We start from the raw sequence: 24,869 nt of genomic DNA, 5'->3' as shown, positions 1-24,869 counted from the left end.
AGCAATCTCTTTGACCCTTAACTATGTGTCCACATAGGACTTTAGCTTAGTGGATCCACCTAGATAGCTATGTACGAATGGTTACACCTTAGGCAAGTGTTAACCCTCTTTTTTCGGTGTGGGAGTAGAACACCGGATTCCATGTAGCTCTCATGGTCTATGTCGGTTATGGAAATATCTCCCTAATGTAAAACTAAATGAAGGTATGAAAGGTGTGAACTCTTACTAGGTCTTTCTTAAGGGTTTCCACATTGTGTAAGGGAGGGTGTGGGACTTCTCTTGCACATTGCACTTATGGGATCCTAAGAGATAGTTGTAGTAGTGTTCTCTTATGATTATGATGATTATGGCTTATGTTTGATGAAGCTATGTTATGTATGATCATTATGAATATGGTAAGTTATGATGAAGTATGATCTTATATATGTATGCATGAAGTAGGTTGCTTAATGTGATACTTGGCTTTGAATAGGGTTATGGGATTATATTCCTTGCATTGCACTAGTATTACTTGGGTTGTCTACGTGTTGGGATGATATTATGTTTGTTTGTACTATGATGCTTACTTTGTGTGCATATTGGATTTACTTGGTAAAAACCATGTTTTGACTGGGATGACCTTTTATGCTTGTTTCAATGGTTTTTATGCATAGTAGCCATACTTAGTACATGTGTTGTACTAACCCATATTTTCTCCTTTTTCCCCAAAACATTTAGGTTCGGGCCGTTAAGGATTCAAGCTTACTTCTTAAGACAGTTGGAGTTGCTTCCCCAAGTTAGTGAGTCCTCAAGTCCGAGGACAAGACCTTATGATCTAGCTACTATGTTTAGTTCTTTGCTTATGTTGAAAGACATCGATGTACTTTCCTATTTCTAGACTTTTTATTGATGTAATGGCTAAGTTCCATTTTCAATACCTGTATGTCTAGATGGTACATTCTGACGAAGTTAGATTCTATTTTCGTATATGAAGTGAAGTTGAACTTCCAAAGTAAAAGTTTTAAATTCTCCGTGTTTTTATTCTATGATGCATGCTATGATGAATGCTAAGGGCTTGTATATGACATCTTCGAGGTCGAATACGCCGGTAATGACTAGGGGGTGCTCTCGGGTCGTTACATCCCTCTATGAGTCATGAGCTAAGTACGGCTTAATAACTAGTCTAAGGGGTGTATGCTTGGCCCTAATGGATTTTGACAATAACAAGGAAGTTCACACATAGTCGGGTCTGGGTCTCCAAGAAGAGAGGATGCTCACACCTATTTGAGTCTAGGCTTCCAAATTAAAGGGGGGACTCTCACATAGTAGAGTCCGGGTTTTCCCAAAAGTAGGTCTTATGGGATGGAAACCTTCACATAGATAAGTCTGGGTTTCTAGTATAAATCTCCTTATCCAATGAACTAAGACATACTGGAAAAGGTATATCCAAGTGTTCAAAACATAATGAACTAAGACATGCTTGAGAAAGTATCTCATAGTGTTCAAGTTAATAATGAACTTAGACATGCTTAATGAAGTAACTCATAGTGTTCAAGATAATAAAGAAGAGGAACTAAGATGGACTTACAGAAGTACATCCTAGTGTTCCAATGCTCTCAAAGAGGGACTATTCCCTAACCAAGAACTATCAGTATGACGACCTAAAGTGGTACTTAGTAAGGATAGGATTATGGTGTCTTATTCATGCATTGCACAAGTATGACTTAAGGTTACTTATAATGTGGTTCTCTTATATGATGTATGTTCAAATAGGATTGTTCTATAGTTGCCTTCCTTGTTATGATTGACTAAAGAAGTGAGATTCCCTTGTCTATGAGAAGTAATCTAAGGATAAGATCAAAGATGGTAAGTATGATGGCCTAAGTTGGTACTTAGTGTGGGTGAGATTATGGGGTCTTATCCATGCATTGCACAAGTATGACTTGAAGCTACTTGAGAAGTAGTTCTCTTATGATATGAAAGACTAAGGGTTGACTAATGCTTATATGATGCCTATGTTGGAGAGTATGCTTATGACTATGTTATTGTCTCTTATGCTTATAGTTTATGTTTCATTAAGTATCTCTTATGATTATGGCATATCGTTTATGTTGACTAACCCTTATGTTATGCTCTTATGATGTTATGCTAGCTATCACATTTAGTACTGTTGTACTAACACATACTTTTGCCTACATTCTTATCAAATGTAGGTTCCGGTGATTTTGAGTTCCATTCTTGAGGATAGGTTTCTAGAAGAGCAAGGAGTTGAAGATTGGTGAGTTCTCATAGCATCAAGGATAAAGCCACCATTCCCTTTATGTCTTTCTTTTATGTTTTGAGGCTATTGTATGGGATGTGTCCCAAGAGTTATTCAAAGTTGTTTTAGATGGTTTGAGACAAGTGTAGTAAGACTTCCACTTTGCTTTTATAAATACTTTGATTGTATGGAAAATGTTTTAAAATTTCCGCACTTTTCTATTATATTATGTTATGATATGCTAAGGCCTTGTATGAGACCCCTTTGGGGTCAAGTACGCTATGTTACATCTAAGGTGTACCCCTAGGTCATGACACCTAACTTTGTCCTTTTCTAATCAAATATTGATGACTTGCAGCTATGAAGGCGAGGACTGGTGTTTGAAAGAATGGCCAAAAATACAAAAAAAAAATTACAAAGAGAACATTGTTGATCGCCTAACATGAAGGGAAGATCGCCAATTGAGCACGACATTTCCCAAATTAACAGTGCATAGCACTTGTGTCTATCAAAGAAGGTCATCGAAATCTAATAGAAAAGGCGATGCACCGAGTGAGAATGGTGGTCCTGATGCATATCGCTCAAGCAACACTGTACGAGGCAAATATTTAATGCTCGAACGGCAAACCAAGGTGGTATTCGGTTATTCTCCGAACGTGAAAGGCTACTCATTCGAGTACGCCGACTGAGGCTCAAACACCCAAAGCTTAGAGCATCACAAGACAAGCTGAGGAGCATAGGACGAGTCACCCATCAAGTTTGGCGAGCCCGACTAACGTCGCCAAGTTGGTTACAAAGTGAATTTTGGGACAAATTTTGAGAAAGTATAAATAGACCAGGAAATAATTATGAAAGGGAGGAAAAGTGTGAGAGAACAGAAAGAAGAGTTCATAGTTATTATGTTTTGAGTTGAGAGTGTTTTACCTTTAAAGAACACTTTTCTAGTTTTTGGGGTTTCACAATATGAAACTTGAATTTGATAAATTGAAGTTAAATCCAAAGTGAGTTTACTCTTAATTGCTTGATTTCAAGTTACCCATCGCTACTTTCATGGAAAGTATACTTTATTTACGTGGGTGGATAAAACCCCAAGATCTAGGGGTGCTTAATTGGGGTTGGATATTGATTTAGTAGTGGGTATTGTGCCATGCTTTGTTTTATTGTTGTTCATGCATGAATTTGGTCTAATTACCATGGGTTAACTTATTGGTTAAGGTTTCAAACTTAATTCCTACTTCTGATCTCTGGTTGATGCTCGAAAGAGGTTAATTGAAGTGGGTAAAGAGTTCAACACTAGCAATTTAGGTTTGATGTCTATGGCTTTCTTGAAAGAAAGGTTATGGGTCGGATCTATTTGCCCTATTATTGAAAGAGAGAGTAGATTAAGGTATTGGATTATTTATAAATGGCATATAAATGAGACCGAAAGGAGATTCTATGCATAGATACTTTCAGATCGAAAGATAATTAGCCTCAATGAAGTTGTCTTGGCCTATTTATGAATGTTCATCACTATAGAGCACCACAATCATCCCTATATGACATCGATTTCCAATCCCCGCACCTCTATATTTCTTGTTAACTCGTGATTTTATTTCATATTTAGTTTAATTATGATAATTGATAACTAAAGCTTTGAATTAAATTGGCGGTACCATTCACCCAATTGTGTTACTATTACAAATGAGCTAATTTAAAGTCCAAATTTCTTGATAAAGAATTCTCTACAATATATCATTCCATGTGGGATCAACCCCGACTCTTTGTTGGTTTTTTTACTAACTACGACTGCTCACTCTTTTAATTAGTTTTGGAGGGTTATTTGAGCATTAATAATATCCCACAAAATGATTATATTTTATTCAAAGCTTTTCTTATGTCCTTTATGTTAATGTATTTGACTATGTTTTATGATCATTATGTCATTTCTTCGCTAAAAGTTCTTAAATGTTTCAGTATGATCATGCCTACTCATTTTAAGTCATTCATGCTATCATGCTTATGTTATGCATATTGCCTCATACTTAGTACATTCCATGTACTAATGCATACTTGTGCCTACATTGTTTCACCAATGTAGGGTCCAACTCTCCTACCTCCCATACTCATGGCTAGTTGATCCTTTATATACTTTGAAGACTGGTGAGTCCTCATGTTCACGAGGACCGAGACTTTTTTATTGCTTTCTTGTAGTTCAGTTTAGACTTTGTATGTGATGTATGAGTTACGTCTCAATCACTTTTCTTATGATGTATTAGATAGGTTTGAGACTTATGTTCAAACTTCCACTTTTGTCGAACTCTTTTGTATGAAATGCTATCTTTTAAAGTCTTTAATTCTATTATCTTATATGATGTCTTCTAAGTGGCTTGTGTAGGACCTCGTGGTGTTCTACACGTCAGACCTAGGGTATACTTTAGATCGTGACAAACTTGGTATTCAGAGCATAAGATGTCTCATAAGTCACGTCGAGTAGAGTCTTGTTCATAAGTGTGAAGCGCACCACATTTATGAATAAGAGGCTATAAGATATCTAGGAAACTCCACTTCTGTCATCATTCTAAAGTCGTGCCATTGAGTTTAACTCTATATATCTCTCTCTTAATCCCTATCCCATATTTTTCATGATATGGTCCCTCGAAGAGCATACGTTAGAAGGAATGCGGGTGAGAATATGAGATGGGAAGCTCCTCAAGAAGCTCCACAAGTTCCAGTTGATCCTTAGCCCCTAACAAGTTACTAATGCAGAGTTTAGGGCTACTTTTCAAGTGTTTTCTCAAGCCATGACGACCCAAACCAATAGGGAGGATGTGGTCCCCGTGAACCCAAATATGGGTACAGCGGCAATGAGAGTGAGGGACTTCACTAGGATTAATCACTTGGAGATTTATGGTTCCAAGGTTGAGAAATATCCTCAAAAGTTCATTGATGAAGTATACAAGGTTTTGATGATCATGGGAGTGAAGCCGGTGGAAAAGGCATAATCGGCTGCATATAAACTCAAGGGTGTTTCTCAATTGTGGTTCAACCAATGGAAGAAAGAGAGGGCAGTTGATGTGGGTCCTTTCAATTGGGAAAAGTTTAAGAATGCTTTCCTTGATAGGTTCTTTCCCCATGAGATAAGGGAGGTCAAGGTAGTTGAATCCATTAATTTTCATCAAGAGAATATGAGTTGAAGGAGTATGCCTTGAAGTTCATGCAATTGTCTAGATATGCTCCTACTATGGTTGTCGATCCTAGGGAAAGGATGAGTAAGTTTGTTTCAGGTGTTTCGAAATGGTGGTTAAGAAATGTCGTACCACCATGCTCATTAAGGAAATGGATATTTCTCCCCTAATGGTTAATTCTCAACAAATTTAAGAGGAGAGACTTAAAGAAAGGTCTAGGGAGGCAAAGAGGGAAAAGATTGTTGATAGTGACTTTTCACATTTAAGGTCCGATAGATATGGTCGTTCTAAGTTTCGACAGAGGTTTTCCGATCAAGGTCCCTCCAATGCTCCAACTCCTAAGTTCAACAAAGAAAGGGTGTCTAACCTTAAGCCTCAAGGAGGAAATAGTGGTGTAAATGCTTCTTCGGTTCCCGCATGTCAAAAGTATGGCAAGAGTCATCTGGGAAAATACTTAATGGGCACAGATAAATGCTTTGGTTGTGGCAAGAGTAGTCACCACTTGAGGGATTGTCCATCTAGACTTTACAAGGGAAAATACAGTAGGAAAGCTCCGCCTACTGGTTTGGGTTCAAGTTCTCCAAAGTAAAACCGGTCTTATGCACTTTAAACTCTTCATGAGCAAGAGGGTTCCCTGATGTGGTTACCGGTATGTTGAAATCCTATCACCTTGATGTTTATGCTTTGTTTGAACCCGGTGCTACCTTGAATTTTGTGATGCTATATGTGGCTCTGAGGTTTGATGTTCTTCCGGATGTGTTGATAGACCCTTTTTTGTCTCTACACCTATTGGTGAATCTATTGTGCCTAAGAGTGTATAGAAGTTGTCTCATCTCCTTATCCCATAGAGTTACTCATGTTGATCTTGTAGAGCTTTATCTGTTAGATTTTGATGTTATTCTTGGTGTGGATTGGATCCATTCTTGTTATGTTTCTGTTGATTGTAGAACCCGAGTAGTCAAGTTTCAATTTCTTAATGAGCCTATCCTAGAGTGGAAAGGAGGAAATTATATGTCTAAGGGTCACTTTGTTTATTGTCTTAAAGCTAGAAAGATGATTTTTAAGGATTGCATATATCATCTTGTTTGGGTTAGGAATATGGATTCTGAAACCCCTATCTTTGAGTCGCTCCCCATTATTAATGAGTTTTCGGAAGTGTTTCCCGATGATCTACTCGGTGTTCTTCCCAAAAGGGAAATAGACTTTGAAATTAACCTTAAATGTGTAATATATCTCTATTCCTCCTTACTAAATGGCTCCGGCAGAATTATGGAGTTAAAAGAGCAATTGAAAGTCTTGTTTGATAAGGGTTTCATCCGACCGAGTATCTTTTCATAGGGTGCTCCAGTTTTGTTTATTCGAAAGAAAGATGGCTCACTTCGCATGTGAATTGCCTATCGGTAATTGAACAAGGTTACCATTAATAATAAATATCCTCTTCTAAGGATAGATGATTTGTTTGATCAACTACAAATAGCAATCTACCTCTCTAAGATCGACCTCAGGTCGGGTTATCACCAATTGAGGGTAAAGGAAGATGACATTCCAAAGATAGCTTTTCGAACTCGGTATGATCATTATGATTTTTTGGTAATGTCGTTTGGTTTGACTAATTCTCCGACCGCATTTATGGACTTGATGAATAGAGTGTTTAGACAACACCTTAACATGTTTGTGATTGTGTTTATCGACGACATCTTGATTTACTCAACAAGTGAGGATGAGCATACTGATCATTTGAGGATTGTGTTGCAAGTCCTCAAGGACCAACAACTCTTTGACAAGTTTAGAAAATGCAAGTTTTGTTTGAGGTCCGTGGCTTTTCTTGGTCACATTGTTTCTGGTAAAGGGAATTAAGGTATATCCTAAGAAGACCGATGTGGTTAAGAGTTGTCCTAGACCTCTATCCCCTTTCGATATTCAAAGTTTCTTGGGTTTGGCCGATTATTATAGAAGGTTTGTGGAAGGTTTCTCTTCAATTACCTCCCCATTGTCGACATTGACCAAAAATAAAGTTAAGTTTATATGGTCTAAAGCATGTGAGAAGAGCTTTCAAGAATTAAAAGATAGACTTACCTCTGCTCTGGTGTTGACTTTACCGGAAGGATCCGATGGGTTTGTGGTTTATTGTGATGCTTCAAGGGTTGGACTAGGGTGTATGAAAAATGGGAAAGTTATTATTTATGCTTCATGACAACTTAAGATGCATGAAAAAAAACTATCCTATCAATGATTTGGAACTAGCGGTTGTTGTTTTTGCCTTAAAGATTTGGAGGCATTACCTATATGGTGTTTATGTTGACGTCTTTACCAATCACAAAAGTTTGCAATATGTGTTCAAGTAAAAGGATCTAACTCTTCGCCAAAGGAGGTGACTTGTGTTACTAAAGGATTATGACATGAGTGTCATCTATCACTCCGACAAGGAGAATGTGGTGGCGAATGCTCTTAGTCGGTTATCAATGGGTAGTGTTGCTCATATTGAGGATGACAAAAAGGATTTGGTTCGAGATGTTCATAGATTAACCCAATTGGGTGTTTGGTTAGTTGACTCCACCAAATATGGTGTTATGATTCGGCATCTTCTTTTGTGTCAGATGTGAAAACCAAGCAAGGTCTTGATCTGGTTTTTGTTGAATTTAAGGAAGCATTGCTTAAGAAATCTGTTGAGGCTTTCTCCCAAAGGGGAGATGATGTGCTTCGATATCGAGGTCGTTTGTGTTTTCCCAATGTTGATGATTTAGGGGAGAAGATTTTATTGAAAGCCCATAGTTATCGATATTCCATTCACCTGGGAGATACCAAGATGTACTGTGACTTACGGGAGGTCTATTGGTGGAATGGGATGAAGAAGGATATTGTGGAACTTGTTGCTAAGTGTCCTAATTGTCAAAAAGTGAAAGTTGAGCATCAAAAGTCGGGAGGCTTGTCCTAAGATATTAGCATTCCTACTTGAAAGTGAGAAGATTTGAATATGGACTTTATTATTGGTTTACCCCACACCCGGTGGCAACTTGACTCAATTTGGGTTATTGTGGATCGTATGACGAAGTCAACCCATTTCATTCCCATCGAGGTTTCTTATTAGGCGGAGGACTATGCTAATATGTACTTGAGGTAAATGGTTAGATTGCATGGAGTGCCCCTATCCATTATCTCTAATCGTGGTACCCAATTTACTTCTCAGTTTTGGAAATATTTCCAAAAGGGTCTTAGTACACGTGTTAAGCTTAGTACAAGTCTTTCATCCTCAAACTGATGGGAAAGCAGAGAGTACTATCCAAACTTTAAAAGATATGTTGAGAGCTTGTGTGATAGACTTCTAGAGTAATTGAGATGATCATTTACCTTAGATTGAGTTTGCTTATAATAGCTATCATTTAAGCATTGGTATGGCTCCATTTGAGGCTCTTTATGGTAGGAGGTGTAGATATCCTATAGGTTGGTTTGAAGTTTGTGAGATTGCCTTGATAGGTCCCGAGTTGGTACATGAGGCTATGGAGAAAGTTTAAATTCTTAAAGAAAGGTTGAAAACAGCTCAAAGTCGACAAAATTCCTACACCGATGTTAGAAGAAGAGATTTAGAATTTGATGTTGATGATTGGGTCTACTTAAATATTTCACCCATGAAGGGTGTGATGGGGTATGAAAAGAAAGGAAAGCTTAGTCTATGTTATGTGGGCCCATATCAAATTTTGAGGTGTATTGGTAAAGTTGCTTACAAACTTAATTTTCCTAATGACTTGGCATTGGTACATCCGGTTTTCCACGTCTCTTTGTTGAAGAAATGTGTTGGTGATCCGACATCCATTGTGTCATTGGAGAGTCTTGGCATAAAGGAGAGTCTTTCTTATGAAGAAGTTTCGATAAAGATTTTGGACCAGCAAGTTATAAAGTTAATAAATAAGGAGGTTTCATCAGTTAAAGTCTTATGGAGGAATCAACGAGTTGAGGGAGGTACTTTGGAGGCCGAGGCCGGTATGATGTCCCGTTATCCCCATCTCTTTTCCTCTGATCCTATTCTAGCTAGAGGTATTTAATTTCTCATGGTCCAGCCTCATGTCTTAGTCATTCTCATGTTTCTTCCTGCATGCATGCTTATGAAAACTTGCTTTTGAAATCTTGATGTAGCTTTGATTGACTTCCTCATGATTATGTGCATTTGAGTTTGACTTGATTGGATACCTTATGAAATGACGTTTTAGGTATGTTTAATCTTGGAGTTGATGTTCCTTGATCATGTGTTGTTGATAAAGTTGTATTCTTGTTGGGATCTTAGATCTCTTCCCCTACTCTCTGTATGTTTCTTTGATTCCCATTCGAGGATTAATGTTCTCAAGTGGAGTATATTGTAACACCTCGAACCATGGAAAAAGGACGAAAATAAATTTTTGAACTAAAGTTTGGTTTACGGGTCCCATCAACGGACCATAGAAGCTTCTACGGGCCATAGATGGTAACTGTAGGAAGTGGGAGAAATAAATTTGGAAAATCAAGTCGTAGTACCCCTTTTTACGGTTCACCTGGATGACCCGTCAACCATTGTACTAGTTGTATGTTCGTCTCGTAGATGAGTCCCAGACTTGGTGAAATTTTAAGGGGGAATGTTGCTTTCTACGGTTGATATGTACGGACCGTACGAAGACCTACGAGCCGTACATGGGATTCCATCAAAATTTGGTCCAAATAATGGTTTCAGAACTTATCTACAGTTGCCCAATACGGACCCGTAGGTCCAAACCGTAGGTGAGGCTATACATTTATTTTTAAATGGATTTTGGGTATTTTCCTAATTATTTTTACCCAATATTACATCCTTTTTACCTCCTACCCTAAGCTCTATATAAACATTTTAAGCCCCCAATTTACCCATTTCATTTCATTCTCCTAAATTTCCTAAACTTGACCAAATTCATCGTCTCAAATTCTTTCAAGTCTAAGAAAGAAGAAGAATAGCTAGGGTTCCATTCAATTCTCGAAATTCTCTTTTTTCTTGGGCTTAAAGGATCAAGGTGTGTGTGTATTCACCCATGGAGTCCTTTCCTCCATGGGGTCCCTAAGGATTTCAATTTCTCCATTCAATTTCCAATTGATCAAATTTGGGGTTTTAATTCAATAAATGTGGATTTCATTCAATTATGATTGATTAAGTCTTCTAATGCATTATTTGATGTTAATCTATGATATTTAGTTGAAATTGCATTTACCCATGCCTAATTTATCATTTTCAACCATCATCCTATGATGAACCCATGAACTATGAATTATAAGTTTCTGAAGATATGCATGTTTTCATGAAGTTAGTGTAAATGAATTGATGATGCTTTGAAAGGCAAGTATTGATGCTACAGTGAAAAGATTTCTCATTTACTATGATGATCATGATTGTGAAAGGTATATCTCACAAGTGAATTCACGTTGGTGAAAGATTTTCTCATTCATGTTGAAGTATGTTTAAGGAGCTACTCTATGTTTTGAACTTGAAATATGTGGATTGGTATTGATCATTGCCTTTCCTTATGTTAAATTGATATTTGACTTTTATCTATTCTGTTTGGATTTAGACTTTGCACCGAGAGGGATTTGAGGTGGAGGCTCAAATAGGATAGTCTCTAGTAGCAACCTCTAGTCCCAAACTACGTGCCTCCATAGGATTGTCTTAAATGACCTAACTAGTGTATTCACTTTAGCAGATGATGATATGTACAGATTCTACCTTGGCAAGTAGTTTCTCCTTCTTTCGGTATGAGGGATATACTGTATTACATGATATAGCTCTCATGGTCATACTATCGGTTAAGCTAATACCCCACAAAATGATTGTGCTTTCTTGAAAGTTTTTCTTATGTCATTTATGCCAATGTATTTAACTATGTTTTACAATCTTCCTGTCATTTATTCTCTAAAAGATTTTAAATGTTTCATTATGATCATGCTTACTCTGGCACGCCCCAATCCTACACCCTGGATGTGACATGGCATACAAGACTCCAAAAAGTCTCATGCAAGCCTCATAGCACATCATCACATAAGAACATAGGAAATAGTGTGGAATTTAAAACTTTTTCTTTTAAGACCATACAATCGAAGTCATTTTTCATAAAAGCAAGAGGAAGTCTTTCTATACTTTGTCTCAAACCATCTAGAACCACAAGACATAAAACTTTGGGACGCAGCCCATACAAAAACTCTAAACATAATAATAAAAGACATTAAGGGAAATAGTGGGTTTGTCCTCGAAGCTATGAGGACTCACCAAATCTTCAACTCCTTGCTCCTTAGAAATGAAAAAACCATGCTTAAAAGGGACATTTTGGTTGAAAATCATGCATATGTCAATTTTGAGAAAACATCATGAACTTTAGTAAAAAGGCATAAGATACAAACATAATCAACATATAGGCCATTACAACACATTAGTGCCTTCACCTTAAGTAACCCTAAGCTATACTTGGGCAATGTAAGAATAGCATCCCATACTACTATTCCTACTAAGTACCACTTTGAGGCCACTATAGATGAACTTACCATCCTTCAAACTCATCTTTAGACAATACTCATACATAAGGAACATCAACATTTCATAATTCATGACAAGGAAATTAACTCATAATAACATTTCCAAGTTAAACATTCATCATTTCATTAAGCCTTTAAGTCAACATTCTCATTTAGCTTCATTAGGAGCACATTCATTTCATTTAGACATTAGGACATTAAAGAAACATACCATAGCCCTCTCAAAGCCTACTCGTGCAATGCATGGATGGCATCCATACTACCACCCATACTTCATAGAACCTCTTGAGTAACCATAGTACCTAACTTATATCCTTGATCATAAGACATTATACATAAAGGAACACACCATGACTACTCTCAAAGCCTACTTGTGCAATTCATGGTTGAATTCCCATACCCCCACCCACAATAAGTAGTGCCTTCTTGAGAAGTCATAGTTCATTAACATTCATTGTGGGGGTAAGCCTTAACCGACATAGACCATGTGAGCAAATAATGGAATCCCGATGTTACCCACACCGGATAAGGGATTCCTACTTGCCTAAGGTAGGACCATTCCTTTTAGCATAGGTGGATCCACTAGCTATAAACCTATGTGGGCACATAGTTATGGGATAGGGATATTGCTACTAGGTACCCCGCCTCAACTCACGTGAGGGCATTCATCTCAAGAGATTGCTACTAGAAACACCGCCTCAACTCACGTGAGAGCTTCTATCTCATATCACTATCCACTCGGTGCTTAGCATTATTCCCCACGGAGTACTTAACATTCATTACTTTAGTTCATTGTTATGAGATAAGAGATTGTTACTAGATACCCTACCTCAACTCACGTGAGGGCATCCATCTCAAACCCAACATTCATTCATTAGATAGCTCATAGATTCAAAGGTGAGAATAGACTTTCAACTAACAATCCCCATATTGTGAGAGAAACATTTCACAGCATGTCATTATCATTCATTAGAGTACAATTGAGAATAGCCTTCCAATCAATACATCATCATTACTTGATCATAGAAACTTCATTCATTCTTCATTCATGAGTGTGTGGGTGTGTATAGTGAAAATAACCTTTCAACACCACCACCATTTCATAATAGCCATAATCACATTACTTTTATTGAAATCAAAACACATAAACATAAGCATCATAATCATACAACAAACTTCATAAATTGCCCTTTAAGGCCGTGGATCACAATTCACCAACACACCTAGAATACTACAATTTAGGCATCAATAATGATATAATTCAATAAACTAAATCAATATAGACTTAATCTCTTCACATGCTTCCATAATCAATCAATCCCAAAACCATAAATTTACAATTTAGTATTTTGGGGGAATCATGGATTCATAGGGGAATTTCAATCATAAATCAACATTAATTACACAATTCATTCATAATTCACCATAAAAAAATCATTGAAAATGATTTCTATTTTGTGGTCTAAGGAATAATGAATTGTAGAGAGAATTATTTGAGGAGAATTATTTTGAGGAGAGGTAGTTTCTATTTTGTGTTTTAGAGAATAATGAATTGTAAAAGGTGTTTTAATACTTTAAAAAGCCTTAAATAACTCTAATAAAACAATATTAACCGACCCCTAACTAAACTAACCACCCTAGGAATTTACCAAGTTGCCCCTCAAGTTGGCTGAGTTTGGGCAGATTTCAGTGGTGACCTACGGACCGTAGTTGGGCTCACACCCATTCTGCAGGTGTGGTTTGGGTCAGCAGCTCACCATATGGGGCCCTTGACCTATGGACCACTCCCACGAGGCGTGGATGGACCTACTGGGCGTAGGTCCCATCCGTAGGTCCTTGAATTTTTACAGTTTTTTGGTCAATTGGGCAGCCTTGGGGTTAGGCTTTAGGGTCCTCCTCAAGGCCCCTTGGTTGGTTCTTGGGGAGTCGTACCTTGACGTTTAACCCCTTAACCTAAGCTCGGGAACTCATTTTACAACATGAAACCCCATATCAAACTCAACAACACACTCGTTAGGCTCTAGTTTCACCTACTAGTTTTTGGAGTTGTAACATACTCTTTTTAAGTCATTCATGTTATCATGCCTATGTTTATGCATATTGTCTTATATTAAGTATATTATATGTACTAATGCTACGTGTTCCCACGTTGTTTCACTAATGTAGGTTTCGACACTCCTACTTTCAATACTCGTGGATAGTTGATCCTTCATAGACTTTGAAGATTGGTGAGTCTGTATGTTCTGAGGACCGAGACTCTTTTATTGTTTTCTTGTATTTCAGTTCAGACTTTGTATGTGATGTATGGGTTACGTCCCAATCACTTTTCTTATGATGTATTAGATGACTTTGAGACTTATGTTTGGACTTCCACTTTTTTTGAACTCTTTTTTATGAAATGCTATCTTTTAAAGTCTTTAATTCTATCATCTTGTATGATGTATGCTAAGTGGCTTGTGTATGGCCTCTCGGAATTCTATACGCCATATTACTCCTAGAGAATACTTTGGATCTTGAGAAGGAAGCTTCGAAAAATAAATACAAAATGGAAGACTCTGGAATGAAGAAATTCATTGTGGCAAAGTATTTGTACTACAGGATGATAGATAGTAAAGTTGCCATTACTCAGGTTTAGGAGTTGCAGATCAAATTTATGATCTCCTTTTCAGAGATGTAACTTTATGTATACATGTATTGAACATATTAACTTTGTTGTTAACATTTACATAATCTTTGATGTATGATAGATTGTGAATGATGAATTTCAAGCGGCTACTATAATTGATATGGAAGGACTTCAAAAATTACTTGAAGTCTAAGCGCAAAGAGATAACCATCAAATATCTCATCGTAAGACTGACAATCGAAGGGGATAACAAAGCTACAAAAAAAGATATCATGTAAAAATTTAACATCTATAGGAGTTAATATTGTTGAAGTGGTTCCCTCAAAAGGAAAGAAAGAAAAGAAAAGAAAGAAGTCCACTGGACATAAGGAGTAAGCCAATAAAAAACTTCAATAGCTACTTCTATAATTATTACGAATTTGACCACAATTCTCCCAATTGTCGTGCCCCGAAGAAGGACACGAATAAATAAAAGGATCAGGCAAATATGATAGAAAAGAAAGATGATGTGCATAACTTTGTGCTATGATATCGAAGTGAATTTGATTGGAAATTTAAAGGAGTGATTTCTTGATTTTGACGTCACTCGACATGTCTTCTCTGTAAAAGAAGTATCTGCAAGCTATACTCTTATTGAATTCAATGGGGGAGCTTGTCATGGGAAATACTGCAATAGTCAAGATTGAAGGATGTGAAAATATTCTTTTGAAGATGAATTTTGACAAGGTATTGACTCTCAACAAATTTCTACAAGTTTCTACAATTAAGAAGAATTTAGTTTAAGTGGAACTAGAAATTAAAAATGGTTCAAGTGTGTGTTTGTTAGTGAGCAAACTGTAATAATTAAGAACGAAATTTTCTTAGAAAAAGACCACCTTACTGAGGGTCTTTCCAAGTCAAATATAATGATTGTTGACAAGTTTGATAAGAATTCAACCTCTATTTACTTATTGGAGTCAAATATTTTATGACATGTTCGTTTAGAATATGTCAACTATAAAATCTTGCGAATTGATTAACTTAAAAGTATTTCCTATGTTCGAGTGTAATAAATAGAAATGTCAAATTTGTGTTGAATCTAAGTTTGCTAAACATCCATATAAGTTTATTGACACGAATTCAAAAAATTTAGACTTAATTCACACATTTGTATGTGATATTAAGTCAATATCATCTCGTGGTGAAAAAAAAATTATAATTTTTATTGAGATTGCACTCGATATTCTTATGTGTATTTTCTTAATAGTAAGGATGAAACAGTTGACACATTTAAGCAATACAAGAACAAAGGGGAGAATCAATTGAATAAAAAGATAAAAATGATTAGAAGTGATCAGAGTGGGAATACAAATCTTTTTTTGTAGAGATATATTTAGAATATGAAATTATTCATCAAACTAATGTCCCCTACACACCACAATCAAATGAAATTGTAGAAAAGAAAAATCGAACATTAAAGGAGATGATGAATGTTTTATTAATAAGTTATAATTTACCGCAAAGCTTATGGGGGAAAGCTATACTTATGTCTAATCGAATACTCAATAGGGTGCCCCACAGCAAAACTCAATCTATCCATATGAACTATGGAATGGAAAAACTCCAACTTGAAATATTTCAAAGTGAGAGGGACTTTAGCAAAAGTACAAATTTCTTTATCCAAAAAATTAAGTATTGAATTAAAAAATATGGATTGTGTATTCCTTAGTTATGTAACAAATAGCAGTGCCTGTCGATTTTTAGTTCACAAATCTGAAAAATTCAAAATTTATGTTAATACAATAATTGAGTCAAATAATGTTGAATATTGTGAACACATCTATCCGTATAAAATTAAATGTGAGTCATCAAGTGAAAGATATAAATGATCGTGGAAATAATCAAAAGAAAGTACACCAAGTAAGGAGGATCTAAAGAAAAGCAAACGTCAAAGGACATCTACTTCTTTTTTACCAAATTTCATAACATTCCTACTTGAAAATGAGCCTCAAATATTTAAAAGGAACGATATGTTCATTTGAGTTATCATTTTGGTAGAAAAAGTTAATAGTGAGATAAAAATCGATTTTGAATAATCATACATGAGAACTGATTGATCTTCCTCTTGAAAATAAACTTTTAGGATCAAAATAAATCTTTAAAAGAAAAATTAAAGTTGTTGGCACTATTGACAAATATAAGGCTAGACTTATGGTCTAAGGTAAGAGACAAAAAGAAAGTCTCGATTACTTTGACATATACTAGCCAGTAATAAGGATAATATCTATTAGGGTGTTAGTGGAACTAGCAATTGTACATGATCTTGAAATCCATCAAATGAATGTTAGGAAAACCTTCTTAAATGAAGAAGAATCTAAGAGATTTTTTATTCCAGGTAAAGAAAGAAAAGTGTGTAAACTTGTTAAGTCACTCTATGAGCTCCAACAAGCACCCAAATAATGGCATGCTAAATTTGACCAAACAATGTTGACAAACAAATTTAAGGTCAATGTGTGCGATTAATTTATTTTCATTAAAATATTCTAAATTATGAAGTCGTTATTTATTTATATGTTGATTAAATGTTAATAATAAGTAAAGATGTTGACGATATAAATGCTACTAAGCGCATGTTTTCTAGAAAATTTGATATAAATGACTTAGGAGTTGCTGATTTGATCTTAGGAATCAGAAATCATAACACTCCACAAGGTCTAATATTATCACCATCTAATTATATTGAAGGGGTACTTGAAAAATTCAAGTATTTGAATTTTAATGATGTCAAAACTCCAATTGATGTAAGTTTTACCTCAGAAGAATGAAGGTGAACGTGATTCACAGTTGGACTTTGCAAGAGTGTTAAAAAGTTTGATATATATATTATGATTGTACACGATCAGATATAGCATGTGCTATTATCAAATTGAGTCGGTTCACTAATAATCCGAACCAAAATCATTGGATGGCAATAAAATGGATTCTGGAGTATTTGAAACATACACCAAAATTATGCTCTGTATTATAATAAAAATCTCACCGTGATTGAAGGATATTGCGATGCAAATTGATTACCGGATCAAATGAAGTAAAATTCACAAGTGGATTTGTACTTATCATTGGTGGATAAGAGTATCTTGAAAATCATCCAAATAGACATATTGCTTGCTCTACAATGAAATCTAAATTTGTTATTTTAGATAACTCTATTGAAGAAGTTGAATGTCTTCAGAACTTTTTAGAATACATTCCTTTCTATCCCAAACCTCTAGGACCTATATTCATACATTGTGATATTTAAACAACAATAGATAGGGTAGAGAGTGTTATGTACAATGACACATCTCGTCATATATGAAGAAGACATAATACCATGAGATAATTACTCTCTAGTAGAATTATCACTATTGACTATGTAAACTATAGAGATAATATGTCGGATCTACTTACAAAAGGCCTAGCTAGAGAGGTAGTTGAAAGATCATCTAAGGAGATGAATTTTAAAACTTAGGACAAGTCATAATGTCGGTAACTCTACCTAGTAGACTAGAGATTCCAAGACTTGGGTTTAAGGAGATCAAACAAAATTGTAACTGACAGTTCGACATTAGCAAATAACTCAATCCCTTTTCATAATGAAGACAATGTTTAGAAACAAAGAAAAATCATTAAGGATTTTTAATGAGTTAATAAAGTTTAAACTTTTTAATGATTTTTAAGTTTGGAAAATTTTACCAAATAGTGTATCTACGCGGTAACACGGTTAGAAATCACATATGTGAGTGTGAAGTGCAAGCGAAAGAGAATGATTGTAAAAGCTAATTCTTTATACACTCATTATATTAAGAGGTGTTCATGGCTAAAATGAACACAACAGTAAGAACCACATACAGTAAAGGGTTGGTTATGTGAGATATATATGGTTGTCTAGGTATAAACCAAAGTTTGAAGATTCAAAGATATCAAATTTATCGATTGACCGAGTATCTCAGACATATTTTCACCATGAAAAGTTCAAAGAAAAAATTACTTATATAGATGCAATTATTCCTTGCCTATAAAGTACACACTCATTCGTGCATTTCTTTATATTATAGGCATTCTCCATTCATGTGCGGAATTGTTGGGTATAGTGAATGAATGAAAATTGAAGGGAATATGAAATTGAGGGAATATAAAGTGTTCCAATATGTTTTAGTGAAAAACATTTCTCTCTCATTAGTGGTGGAAAGAAAATTTTAAGCGTTTAAATAAGGAAACACTACTACATGTTGTTAAAAGGGTTGGAAAGAGAAACCCCTTCACGTCGTCGTCATTGTTCGGCTTGACTTCGACATTTTTTTTAGTTATTTAATAATTTAAGTAATTATTAATTATTTAATCATTAAATTAAATTATTCAACCCCAATCGGATCTACATGACCCAATGCGGATCCGGTTCAGTTTGTTTCCCGAATTTCATTTAAATTTTCATCATTTCTTAAATGATTGTACTAGAAGGTTGCAAATTTTCATAAACGGTACTTTTTATGTCTATAAATATCTTTGATTCCTCAGACTTCAAAGTACAAATTTTTGAACTTCTTTTTCCGTACAAATAAATCCTAGTTTTGGTACCAATACATTGGTGAGTAAAATGATTTTGTCCTGAAAGGATATATTCAATTAACCTCAGGTACTTAAGAAGAGTAATTTCCTTAAGGATACATTGTGCATTGATGTAACACCCTGACTTTTCGAAACTCTAACTTAATTTGCATTTTCGTGGCAAGACGAAGAGTCATAATAAATTAGTAATGATGTGGTATGTCATATTTCAAGTGCTCAAGGGTCGTATCTTAATTTTTGAAGTTAAGCGAGTTTAGTAATAAAAGTTAGTGAGAGTTATCGTAAGTTGCTTTTTAAAGATATCTCTGAAATTTAGTACAAATGTCTCTAAGATTTTCTCCCAATCTAAAAAGAGTAGAGGACCCACAACCTATCAAATTGAAGGTCTACGAGTCTAGTTTTCCAAGCATCAAACTTTCCTTCATGCAACATCAGAATAGAGAGATAGTCACTTTTATGTACCGACTGCACATCAGAGATGGCTAGTGGGGCCCCTAAGTCGGTGGAACTTTATAAAATAGCATCTTCTTCATTTTTTTTCATTCCAGCTCATAAGAAACCCAAAAAAATAGATAATTACTCCTCAAATCATACTTTTATGTTCATGATCTGTTCTTGGTTCTTTAACAAAATTTGATCTACATCACAAGCTCATCATTTTGGTATAGTTTTTATTGTGAATTGTGCGGTGTAGCTTCGTGGAGGTTGTGGCAACAGGGTTTTATCTATGGTTTGAGTTTGTTCAGGTATTTTGGGCGTGTATATAAAGTTAAGAATCATCTTTTTATCGGTTTATAAATACCTTAGGCCTTGGATAGTAATTTACGATAGGAATCTGTATCGATTGTAAATTGTCGTAGTGATTCTTGTCCTTAATTATTGATTGAGATTATTCTCCATTTTTGGTGTTTTAGGGGTGCGGGCAGAGGTATTATTCAGCATAAACTCAAAAGAAAAAGGTATGTTAAGGCTATTTCCTTCATTCGGCATGTTTTTATAAAGCTTGTGAGTGATATAATAGGATTGTTATCATTGGTGAACTCGTAGATATAATTGTGAGTTGTTGGATGATTAAATGGTTATAATCCTTCATTGTCGGGACTCGTAATATGTTAATAACGGCCCTATGTTGGGAACGACTTAGGGACTCTTTGTATAGATTATTTATAGTTAAATTGCTCGCTTTTAGCCTATTGAATTGTTTGTTATTTTCCTTGGGGCTAGTGTGGTTAGCTATAGAGATATGAACTGCCTATGGGGCTATGTTGTTGTCTAAGAGGACTATGTTGTTTCCAAAAAGGGCTATGTGTTGCCTACGAGACTATATTGATGCCAAAGAGGGCTATGTGTTGCCTGCGGGGATATATTGATGCCAAAGAGGACTATGTGCTGCCTACAGGGCTATGTTAATGCCTAAGAGGGATGTAAACTACCTACGGGGCTATGTTGATGCCTAAGAGGGATGTAACTGCCTATGGGGCTATTTTGTTACCTAAGAGGGCTATGCGATGCTTATGGGACTATATCATTGCCTAAAAGGGCTATGTGAGTTCCTACATAGACAAGAGGCTAGCGATAGAGGTATACAGATTGATTTGACACCTCCTGTGCTTATGTGGGCCTAGGTAGTTTATTATGTGTACCTGTCGAGCTTATGGAGGCTTGATTAGGTTGTTGTTTGATTATTTTTGTATGTTAAGATTCAGTAGTAGGTTAGTATGCTTATATTATTTTTTATTTCTTTACCTGATTACTTTTGGTATATTATGATACTTGTTCATTTAGTCTGTTGCCTTTCATACTCGGTACATTATTTTGTACGGATGCCCCATTGTCTGGGGGCGCTGCATTCATGCCTGCAGGTAACGAAAGACGGCTTGATAGACCTCCCCATCAACACAATTGAGTTCCAGTAGGTTGGCTAGCCCCTTTCTTCCAGAGTTGCCAGAGTATAAAGGTTTGTTGGATTTTGTTGTATATAGTTTTTTGGTAGGTCGGGGACTGTCCCAACCATGTTTTACTACTCTTAGAGGCTTGCAGACTAGTGTGTTGGGTTATATAGCCACGTTATTGTCCATGTTGACCTGATTTGGTGGTTGGCTGAAGTTTAGTGATGGTTTGGTTTATTGTCTTGATACATAGTATTTCTTAGCTTCTGTATATAGAGATCATGGCGGCTTTGATAGCTCATATAGCTTTTACATTTTCCTAGATATCATGGTGGCCTCGATGGCCCAAACAGGATTTATGTGCTAGCTGACTATTTTTTTTATATGAACTGTGGGAGTAGTTATATCCTTGATAGAGTTATTGACAGGGGCCCTGCCGGTCAAGGACTTATTTTTAAGCCGGGATATACCCGTTTGTTTTCTTAACTACATGTGGCTTCTATCTGCTATTAGCAAATGGTTCAGCAGGATCGACTCAGGCCCAAGTTTTGACAATAGGTTCCAGTTGCGCCACTTGAGTTTGGGGCGTGAAAATTTAGTGGACTTAATTTTCTTCTTATCGATATAGTTTTTGATTTATTACAGATTTTATTTTCTTTACTAATTTTAACTTTCTGATATTGAAAATATGTTTTAAACCTTGTCGTTTCCTACGAAGTGCTGCAAAATGATTATTGATACGGAATAATAACATAAATTAGTTCGCAAACACAAAAGTGAATATTTGTTAGGATTATTTAGCATATTTACTCTCGAAATAAAACACAAAGTTAAACAAATTAAATCATGGACGTATAAATACACCAAACGTCATGGTAGGTAATGAGAAGAAGAAACCTTTTTATGTAGTTATAGTTTTGTCACCTTCTAACATGACTGCAACAAGGCAAAAGCTTTAAAAGGTCACAAAAAGTGCGTTATTAGTTGACAAGGACCTTTATCTCATGTATTTCATGATTATTTCCTCTACCAAGACATATGAACTCCATTAGTTTTCTCTAACATGTATTAATTAAGAACTACTATATCCTAATATAACTTAATATAGAATTAAAAAACCTAATAAAGACCAATTGAACAAGGTCTTAATTTAGTCAATAACGTATATATCTATCTATAAATAAACAACTCTCCCCCTCCCCAATATTACTACTCAAATATTAATTAAAATGTTGTCCTCTTTTTTGGTGTTTTTGTTAATATTGTTATTTGTTGGCTGTGAAGGAAAGGTGGAGAATGGATCTGTGAAGGCTGTTTTTATTTTTGGAGATTCGATCGTTGATCAAGGAAATAATAATAATAATATTACTACACTCATTAAATGTAATTTTGAACCATATGGTAAGGACTTCATGGGTGGAAAACCTACCGGAAGGTTTACCAATGCCAAGACTCCCTCTGACTTGATAGGTATGTATAGTTAAATTATTGTACTATTTTTGTTACAGTTATTATTTCTTATTTTTTTCAAAATGTTTATCATGCTTTTTTTAGTATTTGCTTTGATATGATTTTTTTTTTTGAGTTGATATATTGAAAACAACCTCTTTAGTCTCTATATTTCAAGCTAAGGTAGGACTATGATCTGTGTATACTAGACCTTCTATATATCCTATTTATGAAATTACATTTGGATATATTAGATATATTGTTGTATCAAAAAAGATATTCTCAAATAGTTGAGTTTCATGGTGGAAATTTTGTTTAATTTGTTTGTTTAAAATAGATATATATGCCTAGATCAAAGTGATTCACTCGTGAATTCCTACATTATAATGTCTAAATTCTCAAACAAAGAAAGGAAAAGATAATGGTAAAAACCAAGGTAGTGGTGGAGTGGTCTGTCTTCTTATTCTCTTGTCATTCTTTGGATTTTAATTTTGATTTCCAGACCATTAAAGTCAAAATTTTGATTTGTGAGAACGAAATCGTCTTTATTAGGAGTGTTTTACCCCTTAATATTAAAATTTTTGGAGTGAATTAATTAAATTTAGTCGATCTTAATATCGAATAAGAAAGACAAGAATAAAAAACGAAATTAAATAGGAGGGTGAACAATTTGAGATTCGCTATAGCTTTCTTTGGCAATTTTTATGACATTTTTCATATTTAAATATCAACAACCCAAATTTACTTTGGTAAAAAATGATTTTATCTCACAAGATTTTGCCAAACATTAAAAAGGCGTCCAAGTATATATACGTTCACAGATATTTCTAAAATGATAATCACAATAAAATTGCAAATTAAACAAACACAAAAAAATATTCAAAAATTATGGTCAAATATATGTTAGAACTTCAATTAAAATTTGATTTTTCAAAAATATTCAGAAATCTATGACAAAACGGTAGATAATTAAAATCATTAAATTTGAAATCTTATTTATTTTTTAAAATTTTAAATCAAGTTAAAATCAGAAAAATAAATTAAAATATAAATGTACTATAAATATAGTTTGGCTTTATTGATGGAAAATATTGTTCTTCCAACATTTATAATTTATTTCAGTGGAGGAACTCGGGGATTAAAGAAGTAATGCCAGCTTATCTTGACCCCCATTTGCGAGTTGAAGATCTGAAAACAGGAGTAAGCTTTGCATCAGGAGGTTGTGGATTTGTTCCTCAAACCTCTAGTATTGCGGTATTTTATTCACACTTATATATGTTGTTTAATGTTTAATATTTTAGATCAATTAATTAGATAATGTTTAAATATACATTTGAAATACCATATTTTTGTGAATTCCTATTTTAAGGATTATCTATTTTTTATTTTTACTTGAACTATATCGCCAACTATTTATCAAAACACACCTTATAAATTATTCTTCTAGTCTCTCTTTGCTCCCCCACCCCGAAACTCAATTACTTCCTCCATTTCAATTTATGTGACACTTTTCGAATTTCGAAATTCAAACAAGTATTTTTTTATCGTAAATTTGTCATATATCTTTTAAATATTTTGAATTGTCAATTATTGTAACTTATAGTACTTTTTACGTAGTTTATAAATTCATATGCAAATTCTCGATCAAATTTAAAATGTTTGACTCTCAAAAAGCGAAAAGTGTCACATAAAATAGGACAGAGGGAGTATTAGTTATTCCTTTTTTCCTATCTGAACTATAATGTGTTTCACTTTTCTGAACTATCACCAACTATTTATCAAAACACACTTTAACTACTACTATTAGTTATTCCATTTTCCGACCTGAAGTGATATTCATGTGCAAATTTCAGTCAGTCATACCTCTATCAACACAATTAGATCATTTTAAAGAATGCATTGTGAAGATTAAGGAATTAGTAGGAGAAGAAGAACAAATGACATATTGAGGAATAGCTTGTTCTTAGTTGTAGCAGGCAGCGATGACCTCGCTAACACCTATTTCACCATTGGAATTCGTCGGCTGCATTATGATATTAATGCTTACACTGATCTTATGGTCTCTCAAGCTTCCCACTTTGTCCAAGTATGAATTTTCGTCACTAAATGTCATCATATATTCTAATGCAACTTATGACATAGTTGGTCAAATTTCTAAAATCAGTTCATTTGTGTTTGATTAATAAATTTTTAAGTATTTTTAAGTAATAATTAGTGTTTGATAACCAAGTTTTTTCAAAGTGCATTTTTCCTTAAAACTGATTTTGAGAAAAAAAAATATTTTCTCCCAATTTATGTGATGTGTTTTGACTTGGCTTGGCTTGAAGTTTAAGAAAGAAAGAATTTTTTTAAAAAATACTAGTGGTCTAAATTAAGTTAGAGATGTTTGTGTT

General features: G+C 34.8%; 1 pseudogene; it reads left to right on the top strand.

Annotated features, from left to right (window-relative positions):
- Positions 1 to 5,022: 5,022 nt before the first annotated feature.
- On the top strand, positions 5,023 to 24,697 carry LOC125842755 (GDSL esterase/lipase EXL3-like; annotated as a pseudogene).
- The last annotated feature ends 172 nt before the right edge of the window (positions 24,698 to 24,869 follow it).

The sequence above is a fragment of the Solanum stenotomum genome, chromosome 10 (assembly GCF_019186545.1).
Source record: "Solanum stenotomum isolate F172 chromosome 10, ASM1918654v1, whole genome shotgun sequence".
In the NCBI taxonomy this organism is placed as follows: Eukaryota; Viridiplantae; Streptophyta; class Magnoliopsida; order Solanales; family Solanaceae; genus Solanum; species Solanum stenotomum.
This window is presented reverse-complemented; position numbering and strand designations above follow the sequence as displayed.